Source organism: Chenopodium album, chromosome 27, assembly GCF_948465745.1.
Source record: "Chenopodium album chromosome 27, dcCheAlbu1.1, whole genome shotgun sequence".
In the NCBI taxonomy this organism is placed as follows: Eukaryota; Viridiplantae; Streptophyta; class Magnoliopsida; order Caryophyllales; family Amaranthaceae; genus Chenopodium; species Chenopodium album.
Genome location: NC_137860.1, coordinates 27,619,560 through 27,636,002, shown reverse-complemented (window position 1 = coordinate 27,636,002; position 16,443 = coordinate 27,619,560). Strand labels below are relative to the sequence as shown.

The following is a 16,443-nucleotide window of genomic DNA, read 5'->3' as shown; positions in this document are numbered from 1 at the left end:
ACCATGTTAGATGTTAGATAAATGGTCAACATTAATAGTAGGGGGTCCAATAGCAATAACCAATGCCAAAACCCAAAAGACGTCAACTTTGAACCACTAGCTAGCTCAGAGAACGTACGAGGCGAACATACAATATTAAGAATTGGATTCCAAACTGAATATTCATGCATTTAATATATGTAGTAATTGCGAAACATGACAGATGACAGCCAGCCTAGTTGTATCACCAAATTATTGATGGGGTTTCATGGGAAGATCCAAATATAATTCCATATTATGTTGGAGACTTTTATTTCTTTGATCATTTCAATCAAGCCATAAACAATTATCAATTTTTTCTTTAAAAAAATATATATCAATTTTAATATATATGCACCTAATAAATACTCCCTCCGTTTTATACTCCCTCCGTCCCAAAAAGAACGACCCATTTGGTCAAAACTTTGTCCCAAAAAGAATGACCCATTTGCATTAAAACACCCACCAATTTGCTACAATATTTGTGCAAAATTAGTTTCCCCATATAAAAATTTTGATTTTCCATGTTATTTTATTACTTTCTCTCTCTATTTTTTTACAAACCCCATGTAAATTTATATTTCCAATATACTTTTACTTCTTTTTACTTAACTTCCTTAATGCTCGCGTAATCAACCCAAATGGGTCGTTCTTGTTGGGACGGAGGGAGTATTATTGATATAATTAAATTTAACACACATGTCAATGTAATAATTTGACCTTAGATAAATATTTAAACAAAAGGCTTGTTGCAAGACTTGCAACCATAGCTTTTATAAATTTTATTATACCTTTATTTACTTTTAATTAACCAAACGTCTATATTTATTATTCGCTTTAGACCCACCAAAATAGGCTAATTTGATTTTATATTGTGAGAGTTAAAAATAAAAACATGAAAAGGAGGCCAAATGTTAAAAAAATTATTTCTTCCGGTCCTTTTTTGTTCTTATCACATTTACTTTTTATTCGTTCCACAAGATTGAAAGTGAAGGGAAAAAAAAGGATTAGAGTGAGTATAATGTAATTTGATCAAATTCAATTAAGTTGGTACTCATAAATGTTCTAATAATTGCTTAATTATATAAAAGTTTGACACGATAGAGTTCATGGTTAATAAGCCGAGTCTTGCGGTACAACAATATTGAAAGATTATGGTATGATACTCGTAACTATTAGTTAGCATTGAATTGAATAAGACATTGATTTAATTATGATCATGATGAATCACAAGCTCAAAATGATAGCGTATATCATAATGATATAACCTATCAATGCTAAAAGAGTAAAGACAAACAACATGTAACATTGTCCACTATTTCTGACCATACAAAAATCTGACTAGAGAATTGGCAGCGACAAAATTATAGATTGTGTTGTTTCTTTTGTTTTTGGTTGTTTCAATCCAAATTTATAATGACAATGACGAGCTAGGTTGTGTGGACGTGGGTGTCGCAGTCGTTGTTTGATCGGAGGGTATGAGGATGCGGATGTCGTAGTCGCAGTCGTTGGTCGTCGATCAGATGTCCTGAAGAGCGGATGCGGATGCAGATGGTCCTGCTTGCGGGGCTGGCTGCTGAGCTTGCAATTATAATTTAAGCATGTGGACGTACCATAAATAATTTTGTAGTACTATACTACATTGACATAATTCTAAAACAGCATTGTTGGTTACGTTTTAGATTAGTTTGTATAATTGTATTTAAAGTACACATCATTGTAACTTTTGTAGACGTTAGAAAAGGAATTGAAATGATGAGAATAAGGGTGATTTTGTGAATTTACCGCTATGCTCTGAAAAAAGAATATTTCCTAGCCTCCGTCTTCAAATAAAAGGCTTCTTTCATAGCTTCTAAAAAAAAAAAGGCTCCTTTCATGCTTTTGTCTCTAAATAAAAATTTTAATTTTATCTTTATATATGTAGTAGATTCTTTTATTTTCCATCAATCAAACACAACAATCAATCACAGTTATTTTCTCTAATGCAATTTTAATCCACCAAAACCCACTATATTTTTTTTTCACAAAGTTTTATACGTGACTGGTCATACCGTGTAGCCAGTGTGACTTGGTCAAAGGTTACTCAATCAATCTTTAGTTACTCAATCAGTTAGGGTTTACTCGGTCAAGGATTACTCAATTAGTTAGGGGTTCTCGGTCAAGGATTACTCAATTAGTTAGGGGTTCTCGGTCAAGGAGTACCTAGTGAGTATTTTGGCGTGTTTCATCCGACGACATAGTGTGACCAGGCACACAGAAAACCTGATGTTGCTTTTTAATTTACCTTGAACTCTTCAAACAACCAAATTTAAATATCTTTTTGTTTATTTTCCATCTTTGTAAAAAAAGTGTGTAAAAAAAGCAATTAATTTTTTTACTAGGAGATTAGGGTGGGAGGTTTAAACATCTAAAACTGCAAAACTACTCTATCTTTTTAATTTCAAACATTGCAGTTAGGAGCTACAACCACAAGATTTTACAGGAGTTCAAACTACAAAACTCAGATACTATAACTTATAAAATAAGATATTTGGATTAAAATCCATATAGATCATATATAACCAAGCAAGGGTTTCAAAAAAAAATATACATATACTTATATAACCAAGCAAGCTTAACAGAGTTGGTGGGAAACTAATCTTGTGACTTTAAGTTACGAATTTGAGCCTCACAAACTCTACTCTCAAGCGTTGCTTTATGTTGAGACATCCTAGACTAAAAATTTAATAAAAAAAGGGAACACATTTAGACTTCCAACAAGATAATTTGTTCAGGTCAAAAGAGCCAAAGATTGCTATTGATCTGTCAACCCCTTAAATAATGGGTGATGGACTGATGGACCATTTTACATTCAATATACCATCTATTTTCTTTATGAATACTCAAAACTGGAAATCAGTCCAAAATGTCTGTGGTTAATGTTACAAAACTATCTTCATTAATTTCATCCTTGAATCAACACACATGGTTTCTAAACCTTTTCCCTGTTGTGGTTTTTGACATTATGTTTTCTAATTCTCGGCAGTCTTAAGTAACTGGGAAACTGAAGTTAAGGTATTCTATAATTCATCATTAGCTGGATGTTCTTCAGCTTTGACATTTTTCTTGACAAATGCTCCCAAATCCTTCATACTGGACTTCAGCTGCAATTTAATCTGGAATGAGAAATAGAAAATCAGCCAAAAATAGAATTGGGTAAACATTATGGAAATAATAAAATGGAGGTATTCGATGTTTACTGTATTTGATTTATCAGCCGCTGGATAAAACAGTAGAGCTGGGTTTAATATAATTTTTAATATTAGTCCAACATGTTTATTTCCATCCAAGTGTACAAACCTACAATATGACATAATGTGCTTATTGATGCATATTTCAGTATCAGTTCATCACAAGAATAAAATAAAATGGTATATATAAATCTATAAAAATTTTGGCAATATTTATTGAAAAATATCAGATTCAGTTTTACTTGATTCGCAAATTTACTCCGAATTTGTTACTTCGATATATTAGACCAATAATGTACCACTTTCATACAACTCACTTGAATGAGTTGAATCTTACAGGGTTCACTATTCACAAGGTTCACTTCTAATGATCATATGTCATAGGTGATTCTAATCTTATATTGTTTTTCCCCGTTTTTCAGGATGTCCAAAATGATCTTATCTCTATTCTTTCCTTTTCAAACTATCTTCATTTCCTAAAATATCGCTTCACAAACTGTTTTTGACATAACTATCCTAGTTTTCTCCGAAATAGCTATGCCCATAATAAAAAAATACATACATACATACATACATATATATATATATATATATATATATATATATATATATATATATGAACAGATAACTTTTTTTTTATTTATTTATATATATATATATATATGAACAGATAACTTTTTTTTTATTTATTTATAAAAATTCATGGAGAACAATTATATATTAGATTAAAATCAATACTAATCATACACAGTTCTACTTTCCTTAATTCCCGTAAAAAATTCACAATAAGCTAAAAAACATGGAACAGAGGGGATACCACATTAAATTATAAATGATTTACAAATTATATCTATGTTAAATATTATTCGCTTTATCCTATACAGAGTTTGTTTTTTTTTTAAATATGAATTTTTCACGGGAATTAAGGAAAATGAAACATTGCATTATAATTAGTAATAATTCCCATGAACAACACATTGTTCCACATAAATGAATAAATATTTCAATGTGGACACAACTTTTTAAAGAAATAAGAACAAATTTGTAATTTTTAGGTAAAGATAAGAATGATCAATTTGGAGAACCCTGAAAAAAAAAAGGAAAACAAAAAGGGATAAAGGGAGCATCTCTTATAATACCTCAATATTATTATGTAGTAGTTAGTTATTTCTACCCAATGCCCAACTACCTCTTTATGATAGACTGCCATTTACTCACACTTATAGCATTGATAAGTGGAAATGAAAATGATGGAGTGAGCCGATTTCTAGTGTAAAGGCAAGGTCATGTCTTTGTCGATAAATTTACATAAAAGATCCTTCTAAATGTCCATGACCATGAATCATCATATTCCTTAGCTAAGTATGTGTTTCTTATCATTGTTTTTCATTACCGTTTAGTCATTTACATCTTTGAGGGCATGCTTGACATTGGGCATAGGAAATCAATATTTAGGGGAAGTGTAGATTAGTCATAGTCTATTAGTAGTAACTTGGGGAATAAGCTAGAGGTTTGTTAGGAGAAATTCTCATTAGGAGGAAAGAGGACATGTTGAATATTGTGTGGTTTGTCATTGGGAGAGAGTGAGCCTCTCAAAAGCTCATACTTAGGAGAAAACCCACCTCTCGAAAGTGGAATTATCATTTGATTTATTGTAATTCTCATCTTACTAATATAATCATCATTTTCTTCTTATTTTCTGCCATTGCCAGTGCTGTAAGCCATGTCAGTTCCTAGCATCGGGGTAATGAAGACAAGATAAAGAGAATGAAGATGGGTTTAGGTGGTGGTAAAGTGATGACGTGGTACATTAACCTAAAAGGAATGGGTAGGTGGGTAGCTATAACCCTCAAAAGGAGGGTAAAACCCCCCGTTCTCTACCTTATACAATCACTACCTCATCCTATCACCTCCATCTCCAGCCACTTCCATTCTCTTTAATATTATCTATTACCCTTTAAAATACTACCCCGATTCACAGCATGCCCTAAGTGATAATAAAGTGGTTATGAAAAAGAAGACTGCCGGAAAGCCATTACTAAGAACATTGACACAGATCATTATCCGAGCAAAAGCTCACCTATTTCATTACAATTCCTCTATTCAACCTTCTATCAAATTAGTGAAAAGTGGCTCAAGGATTCAAATACATACAATATAGCAGCAATGTTTGCAAGCAAGCTAAAAGTCTTCAGCTCTTTCCCAGCTCAATCACTTTAACATATACACATAACACTAAAGGAATGAAGTCAAAAGATATTGAAAAATAAAGGGAGGAGATATAATATAAAAACAAAAAAGACACATAAGTACAAAAAGGCTAAGCAGATGAACAAACTCATACAATTTCATAAAGTTACGTGATAACCTGACCAAAAAGGCAGCTTACACATCAACCATGACGATGTCAGTAAGCTATTGTACTAGAAGAAGGATCCAAAACAACTACTACATTCTTACAAAATTAGTTTAAACTCTACATAATAAATACCCTCCATTTCAAATTAATGGTTACACTTTTCTACTTTCAGTATTATAACAAACGATAACACTTTACCTTTTTCCATTTTGAGACAAGCGTCCATCATTTCTTACTCATTCTATACATATCATAGCTCTTTTAGGTACTCTACTTTTTTATATTTTACTATTGTTTCCTTACAAGTTTCCACTGAAGTGTTACCACTGATTTAAAATGGAGAGTAATTGGCAGGATATTTCAGGTGCGAAGCTTGCTAAAATAGGAAGGTTATTTTTTTTTTGTTTTTTCTTGGTCTTCTTTTAAAAATTTCTTAATTTTTCTTGGATGCTCTTTCGTTTGCTCACTTTACTCACCTTTTGTCATTTTGGGACTAAAGCTTTGTTGTTGGAAAGAGGAAGCTGGTTTATAGTAATTAACAGTTGTGTGTCACCCTGAACCAAAAAATAAAAAAGAAAGGAGAAATCAAACCAAATGTTTGGCAAGGTGATTTCTCAAATAAAGCTAGCTAAAGCAATGAATTGCACACAACACTATTTGTTAGGGATTTTCTAGTAAACAGGGGTCACAAAGAAATGGAAATGAAATTATTGGAAAAATCTTTGAGGCGTGAACGGAATCACTTTCCCAAAAGTATAAACAACCAGGTATCACGAAAATTACTCAAGAGATACAATGAAGAACAATTACTATCACTTGTAGGATGATAGCAATTCAATGTATTAAAGTGTGTATAATTTGTTATGGTGAACAATTGATAGTAACTTTCTATGCCAAAGTGATAAAATAGAAATTATATTTCATTTCTAGAGAACCTTTTTTCATCATATGAGGAGTTTCTCATATATATAAGATAGTAGCTTAGTATGTCAATTGTAGACACCTAAAAATGTCTCCCCAAATCCAAACCCTATGATGAACAACCTTTCACCGCCATTACTGGTCGGGTTGAGTATATAATCTTTAGAGTGCTTAAATCCATGTTCATTCCCAATACATTTCATAAACCAACCCAATTCCTAACCCATTTCATAAGTCGCTTTTGAATAAATAACTTAGGAAATGATGCTAAACATTTAGATTTTTATTTTTGAAATAGCATGCCTAGACGACGGGATCGCGATCTTTCTACTCGTGGTCGGCGTCAGGCTTTTCGTGAGGACACTCCCACAGGGCATGGACGACGATGCCCTAGAGACCGAGCCTCGCCTTTCTTCGAGTAGGGGCAGATGGGTTCCACCTCCATGTTCGCCAGATGAGTTGGTTTTCGGCCGTGAGAACCACGTTTCTCACCGTCCACTTGCCGGCATATTCGATGGCACGCTTCGCCATCATGGATCCGGAGATTTGATTCCTCGACTATATGAGATTATCACGAGGAATCCTGTTACGAACACTTCATGGGAATCTGCTGGTTTAATAGACTTTTATTCGGCGGTTGTTGGGTTTCGCAGCCTGTGGCCCAACAGTCGTTCGTGCGTTGTTGGAGTATTTTTGGGATACTACCAACACCTTTCACTTCGCTTGGGGGGAGATGACAATGACCCCTCTGGATTTTAGCATGATTAGCGGTCTGCGCTTCACTGATCGAGGCGTACAACAACTTCTTGACCTTAGCTGGGGGCGGTCGAGGTAGCAGATTTGTTAGGTCCGGTCGTTCAGCACGTCAGGACTCAGCCGGTGGTCCTAGGAGTGGGCGATCAGAGTTGGCCCGTGGCTTTGACATGGATGAGACATATCCTGCGCAGCAAGTGCGGATCTTCATTTTGATTCTCAATTCTATGACTCTTTCTCCTGATAGGAGTTCGCGTGCGCTCGTTTGCTACCTTCCTTCTTTGGTCAGGATCAGTGAGATAGGATCCTTTAGTTGGGCTAGCCTTGGATATGCCGATCTCCTCTTGTCGCTACGTCATGGCAGCTGAATGACCAGGCTCCTGTGACTGTCTACGGTTTATGGAGAGTCGTAGAGGTGACGATCTTTCCTCTTCTTGTTTTGTTTTAATCTGTTTGACTCTTGTGCTCAGAGATTTTTTTTATTGCAGCTATGATTCTATGAGTACTTTCCAGGATTGGCCCCTCGACGGCGTCGTGGAGCGGTCCATAACTTCCCTGTCGGAGCTAGCTGGCGTGACCGAGGCGAGTCATGAGTGGAGTCTGTCCCTATGCTGCGCGGGCTGCTACGCCGAGGCACCTCTTCTGTTGGTGTAAGAATTGATTTTGCAGCCTGTTATTCTCTATCTTGACGTCATTTTCAGCGATTCATTGCAACTTTTTATGGTTTTCAGGTTGCTATCGGCCTTGGGCTAGGATGACTGATCTTCCTGAGGCCTGCCTCCGCCGGAGTCGATGGCTGCCGCGACGCGGTGGATGCTCCTTTGGAATTTTGTTGCCTATTTTGGTGCACCACGCCAAAGCTTGATGATGCAGTACTTCAAAGCGTCAACCGGTGCATCATCAAGCCTCATGAATCCCATCATCTCCGGGTGAGTAGGCTGAGAACAAAGCAAAATCAGCAACAAGTGGTATTATTAAAAGATGAATAATATGTCAAAAGCTTACCGGCTCAAACACATCAGGCAAAGACTCCTGCCTGGCGCGTCAGCAATATGATCCTCAGTAATACCGATCGGCCCCGGGTTGTGGACTGATTGAGGCGGCACCTCAATCTTCCCCACACGGCGAACAGTCCTCTGAAAAATAACCTGATTATTCAAAAGCTTACCGGGTAGCGGACTGATTAATCAGGTTATTTTTCAGACGACTGTTCGCCTTGTGGGGAAGATTGAGGTGCCGCCTCAATCTGTCCGCTACCCGGGGCCGATCGGTATTACTGAGGATCATATTGCTGACGCGCCAGGTGCAGGAGTCTTTGCCTGATGTGTTTGAGCCAGTAAGCTTTTGACATATTATTCATCTTTTAATAATACCACTTGTTGCTGATTTTTCTTTGCTTTGTTCTCAGCCTACTCACCCGGAGATGATGGGATGGGATTCATGAGGCTTGATGATGCACTGGTTGACGCTTTGAAGTACTGCATCATCAAGCTACGGCGTGGTACAAAATAGGCAACAAAATAGAGAATAACAGGCTGCAAAATCAATTCTTACACCAACAGAAGAGGTGCCTCGGCGTAGCAGCCCGCGCAGCATAGGGACAGACTCCACTCGTGACTCGCCTCGGTCACGCCAGCTAGCTCCGACAGGGAAGTTATGGACCGCTCCACGACGCCGTCGAGGGGCCAATCCTGGAAAGTACTCATAGAATCATAGCTGCAATAAAAAAAATCTCTGAGCACAAGAGTCAAACAGATTAAAACAAAACAAGAAGAGGAAAGATCGTCACCTCTACGACTCTCCATAAACCGTAGACAGTCACAGGAGCCTGGTCATTCAGCTGCCATGACGTAGCGACAAGAGGAGATCGGCATATCCAAGGCTAGCCCAACTAAAGGATCCTATCTCACTGATCCTGACCAAAGAAGGAAGGTAGCAAACGAGCGCACGCGAACTCCTATCAGGAGAAAGAGTCATAGAATTGAGAATCAAAATGAAGATCCGCACTCGCTAATCAGGATATGTCTCATCCATGTCAAAGCCACGGGCCAGAACAGAAGCCAACTCTGATCGCCCGCTCCTAGGACCACCTTGAGGCACCGGCTGAGTCCTGACGTGCTGAACGACCGGACCTAACATATCTGCTACCTTAGCCGCCCCCCAGCTAAGGTCAAGAAGTTGTTGTACGGCTCGATCGGTGAAGCGCAGACCGCTAATCATGCTAAAATCCAGAGGGGTCACTGTCATCTCCCCCAAAGCAAAGTGAAAGGTGTTGGTAGTATCCCAAAAATACTCCAACAACGCACGAACGACTGTTGGGCCACGGGCTGCGAAACCCTACAACCGCCGAATAAAAGTCTACTAAACCAGCAAATTCCCACAAAGCGTTCGTAACAGGATCCCTCGTGATAATCTCATATAGTCGAGGAACCAAATCTCCGGCTCCGGATCCATGATGGCGAAGCGTGCCATCGACTATGCCGGCAAGTGGACGGTGAGAAACGTGGTTCTCACGGCAGAAAACCAACTCATCTGGCACACATGGAGGTGGAACCCATCTGCCCCTACTCGAAGAAGGGCGAGGCTCGGTCTCTAGGGCATCGTCGTCCATGCCCTGTGGGAGTGTCCTCCCGCTGACACCGGCCACGAGTAGAAAGATCGCGATCCCGTCGTCTAGGCATGCTATTTCAAAAATAAAATCTAAATGCTTAGCATCATTTCCTAAGTTAATTATTCAAAAGCGACTTAACAGTTACCTCAAGTTGCATTTTCTGTTATACGCTAAATTTTTACCTCAAGGCTAAAAATTAGCAAAATAATAGAATTATTACTAGTATTAAGTTTCTCCATGACAAACTAATACTACAGTTCTCCTAGCCGCATGATACTATGCTCTTCATGACAATATAGTATACAAAACAAAGCGTGTTTCGAAATTGCACGAAAATAATAGATCGGCACATCATGGCATATTTTACAAGATCTACAACCGATATATCATCAATGCAAGTGCAAAGGAATAACAAAAATAACGAGAACACCATTTCACAAAAGTAATACCAAAAAAGGGGGGATTTGCTCAATTCTTCACCAAATTATTCTCAAATCACTCACAAACACACGTACATACATATACAAACTAATTCATGGCAAGAATTTCAACATAAAACCTCAAAATCAAAAATCCCCAAATTAATTTTTTCAAGGGTTTTTTATGAAAGCTACTCAAATTGAAGCAAAATTCGAGACGAAAAGCAAGAAACTTACATAGATCCTTGAAGAGATTCGAAAATGAAGAGGATAGCAAGAAATTCGAGTGAATTTGGTGAAGATTTGAGCTCCAAAAGGCTCGAGGAATCGCGAAACTGTGCAACAACCACCGTGACACGGTGGCTAATGCCGCAACACGGAACAGATTTCCCGTGTCACGGTGAAATAAGAACAGCATCGGAGCTCTGTCAGCAGTTGAGCTCAGGCGGTGAGCAGCAGATACGATTACAGCGGCGAATTAAAGGCAAAATCGACGTGTCGCGTTCAAAGTCGCTGTGACACTTTCACAGACGCCGCGACATGGGAAGCAAGAACGTGCACCGGTACTCAGGCCGAGGCACGGTTGACCGTGAAACTGCAAAATAAAATAAAAAAAAGAGGGACACCGGAGAGAGAGTGCAGAAGAAGAAAGAAAATGGTGAAATGAAATGAAGATGCGGTTGCTAAAATTTAAAGTCCAAAGGTGACCCGTTATATGGCCCCGTTCCCGTGCCACGTATCCCGTTACCGAGTAACGGCTTTTTTGCGCGTGACACACATAATATTGAGGCGCGTGGAAATTTTAGCATGAGAAATTTCCCGCGTCACGGGGCTATTCACCGTTTAACAAAACTGCCACCGTGTCGCGGGATTATTCCCCGTGGCACAGTGCTAACCTGTGTGTCCTGCACTCTCCTTAAACTTTCTGGCAATATTTTGAGCATCTTTTGAACAGTTCAAATTATGTTCTGCGACTTTTTGACAGTTATTTTCTCACTGAAAATGCGCGGAAAATTCTAACTGATATTTAAAGGGGACTAAAACTACCATTTTACCCCTAGCAAGCATCAAAAAATTGTAGGCGTATGAGAACAAGCCCTACACATATTAGGTGTTGAAAATGTCTAAAAATAAACTTTGATGCTTTTCTGATGATAAGACAGAATAGTAAGTGCTACCATTGTTAACACATTCATCTAGGTTAACAACTTTGAACCACCATTGTTATAAGACAGAATAGTAAGTGCTAGCTATGAGAACAAGCATAAATACTTCCTACATGAGACAGAATAGTAAGTGTTAGCTATGGGAACAAGCATAAATACTTTTTAGGCCATGCTTGGATTGGGGGTAACATTAAGGGGGTAATAAAAGTCAAACTTGAAAAAACAAAAGTAATTAGAGATGTTGTAGGAGACATGATGCTTATAAATGAAATAAACTAGTTGTGCCATGAGGAAAAGAGAGAGATGGAGGAATTATTACTCTCATATAATGAGGGTAATAGTTACCCATCCTCCCCCTAGTGTAACTATTACCCCCAAAATGAGGGTATTGATTCCTCTTTTTTCACCTCACACCATACCATCACTACATAATCTTCTTACAATCACACCATCACTATCTCCTTCTTCCTTATTTTCACATTCATTTTGCTTAGTTTAACTTTTATTACCCCCTTAATGTATTACCCCCAATCCAAGCATGCCCTTAGAATACAAGATGTTGCCATGTTGGTAACACACATACTGGAGTATTTTAAAGTTCAAATTCTACTCATCACTTATATCATGATAGGCCAATTGAAGCTATTGCATTAAACCTCACAATAACAAACACCAAAAAGAGAGAGGCCAGATGCTTATTTTCGCTTTTCTGATATCCCTTGCTCCCAAAGTTTTTTTAGTTTTTTTTCCCCCACCCTTTTTTTCATAAGCTGCACTATTGAGAAGTTAACCCGATTTTGTATTCTTGAAGTCAATTTCAAATCATTGTTTCATAATACCAAAGGAACACAAGTATGTCTGTTACAGGAAAATGAGTTATATATCTTCTTTATTATCATGCAGACATGTACAGAACATTAGTATATTCCAAATATTCATGTTACTGACTGAAGTTTTGGATGCTCATTTACAGAAGCATCTGTCTTTGCAAATAACAGATTTTTCAATCCTTTGAAATGTTTCGCCTACTTCTCTACTTGCTTGCTTGCAGCAACACAAGTCATGCACCATGGTGTGTAGACCTTAATGGTTTAAAAGAACATCAAAACAAATAAATTAAAGAAAAGGAGTAAAAAAATCATGTGACCAAAAGCAAAATATTTTCGAGTTGACTATTATTCACATATTTATCTACATTTGTTATATTATTCAAAATATCCCTTTCAAAAAAAAAAAATAAATATATTATTCAAAATATGTTTAAAACAGAGAAGGGGAGAGACATTAGCCCACAGAAATTAAAATCGAAACTGGAAGTGCATGATGATGTAATGGACTGATTTTCTGAGTTCATAATTCTGATTTAATAGTGCAAGTAAATAAAGATTAAAGCTTGGATTATGACTGATAATGGTGAAAGGGTTACAAATGATAGGTTAATAGCTTAAGGCTATCAGTCTTCAAAAGTGAGGTTAGCTTACAACTCTCCAAAATGGCTTTAGGCAATGACTCTCTAGGTTTCCCTAATCAATTTCTGCCTGCCGCCTTCTTTCTCCTCCCTCTCTATTTATACTAAGGTTACAAACTACTAACCTAATAATACTAGATTTCCCAAATTGCCCATACTACATTTGATGACTACTAACATACTAAACTACCCATAATACCCTCCCTTAAGTCAGTTCATTACAGATGAATATATAAAATAAAATTCAAAATTGGAGGATAGACGGTGAGAATAAGACACAGATGCCAAAGGATAACTGAAAAGAAAATAAGAAATCCTACAGAATTCTACTGTACAACTCTTAGTTTGTAAACACGTTATCTTGCGCTACAGAAAACATCAAAATTTTAAAATTCTCCATGTGACGAATATCATGGAACGCATATAGTGAAAAGAGAGGGTAAAGTGAAAAACCAAAGGAAGGACATAAAATCGCAGGGGCGCAGATGGTATGAGCACTAACCTCACAGAAAACATTCTTGGAACTACTCAAAACCAGGTCATCAAATGTCTTTCCCACTACAGCATGGAGCCGTGGATGCTAGCCTTTTCCTGTAATTATAAACCACAACTTGTAAATACAGCAGCTAATAGAAAGTTGTTTTCCTATGAATTATTAGGGGTTTCTACAAGAAAGATTCACCATTCAAGCATCTCTAGAAATTTTTTAAATTAATAAGATCTATTGACGCAACTTTTTTACAAAAAGGTTTTACTAACAACATTTGAGGTACACAAGTTAGATACAATATACACCACCATGATCGATGGTTCTAAGATTAGCAGGATCACTGAGAATAATTGCAACTACCCAAGTGTAGACTTTAGTTTTAACCTATAATGCAATACTGCATCTAAGCAATTACGTTCTTTTTCTCAAATGAAGTAATTCATGTAGCATGATAAAACAAGCTGACCTTCTAGAATCTAAAACAACCTCTAGATAGCAGGGTAAATTAACTATGTATCATAAAAGATGTAGATTCAACTTTCTGCTAGATTTGATCATCCTTAGTAGTCAGAGTATCACAAAAATGTAAAGAGCTGAAATAACTAAACAAAAAAGGATGTGGAAAAACTCACATTATCAGATATAGTCTGTGACTTATAATACATTGGAACAGTCCCATCCAATAGTCCAGAGCAGAAATCCTACATCATGCCAGATAAGAAATTATGTGCAATGCTACACGTATTTATTGTGGAGTAAATAATTACAGCAACAACGATTATACTTCTAGTTTTGGAGTAGGCTCTAATTCCAACAGATACTTTGTGACATGCATATTCTAGGATGTTGCAAAGAGTTATTAGTGGCTTAACGACAAACACATCCAAAGTGACCAAAAAGGGCTCCATGAGTCAGCTGTGAAGGTTTGCAGTTTTTCCAACAGTTTTTCAGTAAACATATATAGGATTGCTACTGAATAATTTGAGACCACAGACTATTATAAAGTGTCACCGACCGCAAATCCAGGCTTAGAATTGGAAGCTTTCAGTCAATCTAAAAAATACTTCATATGACGGTGAATAAATAGACATATAAAGTCTTCACCCCAAAATTGTTCAAAATAGAGGCATAAAGTGGAATGAGGGTAGCCCTTAGAGAGCTCTCTCTTAATTCAAATATGACCATGCATGGGGGGCATGGGAAATGTGGTGTATGCACATGTAGGGCTAGCGGATGAAAAAGAAATCATATATGCAGAATTACAGATACTCCCGGAGCCTGTGAGAACAGATGCAAGGATATTTTCCTCCTTGACCTGTCAAATTAAAAGATAATGCAGACGTAAAAAAATAAATGTTGACCAAGCTAATCTTATTTTAGTTAAGTTGCAATTGTATATGGTAAAAGTAGCCCTTACAGAATTTCTTTTTTAACCTCACTTAAAGCATTTTAAGCCCCTTGAAAAAAGACAAACTTAATAGGTGTATAAAAATCACGCCTGCAGTACAAAGCGACCTTAGTCATGCGCCTTTTTGAGTCTAGGTGAGGTAATTTTGATGGGGCGCAGCTTGCCAGCTTGAGGCATCAGAATCTAGTCATTTTTTTTTATAAAGTGTACCTCACTATAATGAGGTGTGCCTAAGGCGCAGGGAAATCCCTTTCGCGTTGTGTCCCTCTAACCTTTTTATACATTGGACTTGATGAAGAAATATTAAACCTCCCTTGTGAAATACATTGGATCATGTCTTTATCTTATACAAGTACGTAGTATTTCACTATTTCAAAGATTTTTAGGTTTAGGTATTGCTGAATTTTTTAGGTAAAAACCATTTGAATTCTTAGCATCTAGCTTGTAATAGCTTGGCACCTTAGCACATCAAATTTAAGTTGGATTCATGTACTCGTCTTTTCTTTAATTAAAAAAAGGAAAAGGAAACACCTCCTAATAATTGTTTTTTTTTTGTAAGATCATACCTTATGCCGAAAATGGTGTTAGACCCTGTTTCCCGGCATTGACTACCCACATGTCAACTAAAAACCACACCATGCTAATTTCCCTCCTTTTTTTCTCTCCAATTACACACTCTCTCTCCTTTGTTCTTTTCCCTCTTTCGATTTACTCTCAATAGTTCTCAATGAGCTCCATTATTTTCAGCCAAATATTATACGATTTATAGCATCATGAACAGATAATATTTTCATTATATTAATCAAACAGAATACCTAAGACAAGGCAATAACACAACAAATTCACAACAAAAATCTTACAGAAAAATTGTTGAAAATCAATATAATTTCAAATGCGATTCAATATACCTTGCCGGTATGAGCGAAACAATTACGAAAATAATTCTCATCCATCCAATATTGCATATCTCCAATCATCGGCTGTAGCAGCAGGCTGTTGCTGATACTGTTGCCGCGGTTGTTGCAAAGCCTGTTGTTGCTGTTGCTGCGCCATCCATTGTTGCTGGTATTGCCGTTGTTGCTGCAACAGCTGAATCAGTTGCTGCTGATGATAGTTCGAACCCTAACTTAAGTTTACGTAAAAAATTAACAAAAATTAAATTTCAAATCTAACGAATTTCGTCAATTACCTGGCTTAATTGAATTTCCTTGCACAATTGCTGAAAATAATGGAGCTCGTTGAGAGCAATTGAGAGTAAACCAAACGAGGGAAAGAACGAGAGATTGGAGGCGGAAATTAGAAAGGGAGCTGGCCCAGGTTAAAGAACAAGATAAACTTGGGAATCACCTGAGCGCCTGTTCACATTTACTTTACTTTACTGAACTGAATTAAATTGAACTGAACTAAACTGATATGTGCTGAAATGAATATTTTATGAGAGAAATAAATTAAAATTGAAATGAACTGAACTGAATTGATTAGAGCTGAGCTAAAGTGAGGGGTAGCACTATAATTTACAAATAACTCTGAAGATCGAAGGTTTTCCTTACAAATGGACGTCTTTAGTTGTACTCCCTCTATTTTTAAATATTTGCTCCAG

The 16,443-nt window shown here is 37.0% G+C and overlaps 1 long non-coding RNA gene across 5 annotated transcripts; it reads right to left on the bottom strand.

Annotated features, from left to right (window-relative positions):
• Positions 1-2,861: 2,861 nt before the first annotated feature.
• Positions 2,862-16,132, bottom strand: LOC145620400 (uncharacterized). Of its 5 annotated transcripts, none has more exons than XR_014108215.1 (6): positions 16,033-16,130; positions 15,752-15,944; positions 14,068-14,136; positions 10,549-13,536; positions 3,258-3,357; positions 2,862-3,173 (listed from the first exon to the last, which is right to left on the bottom strand). It is a non-coding gene; the product is annotated as an uncharacterized LOC145620400 (long non-coding RNA). The 5 variants fall into 5 exon arrangements; XR_014108216.1 differs by having other exon boundaries at positions 13,448-13,536; XR_014108218.1 differs by lacking the exon at positions 3,258-3,357 and having other exon boundaries at positions 15,752-15,947; positions 16,033-16,132.
• Between the last annotated feature and the right edge of the window lie 311 nt (positions 16,133-16,443).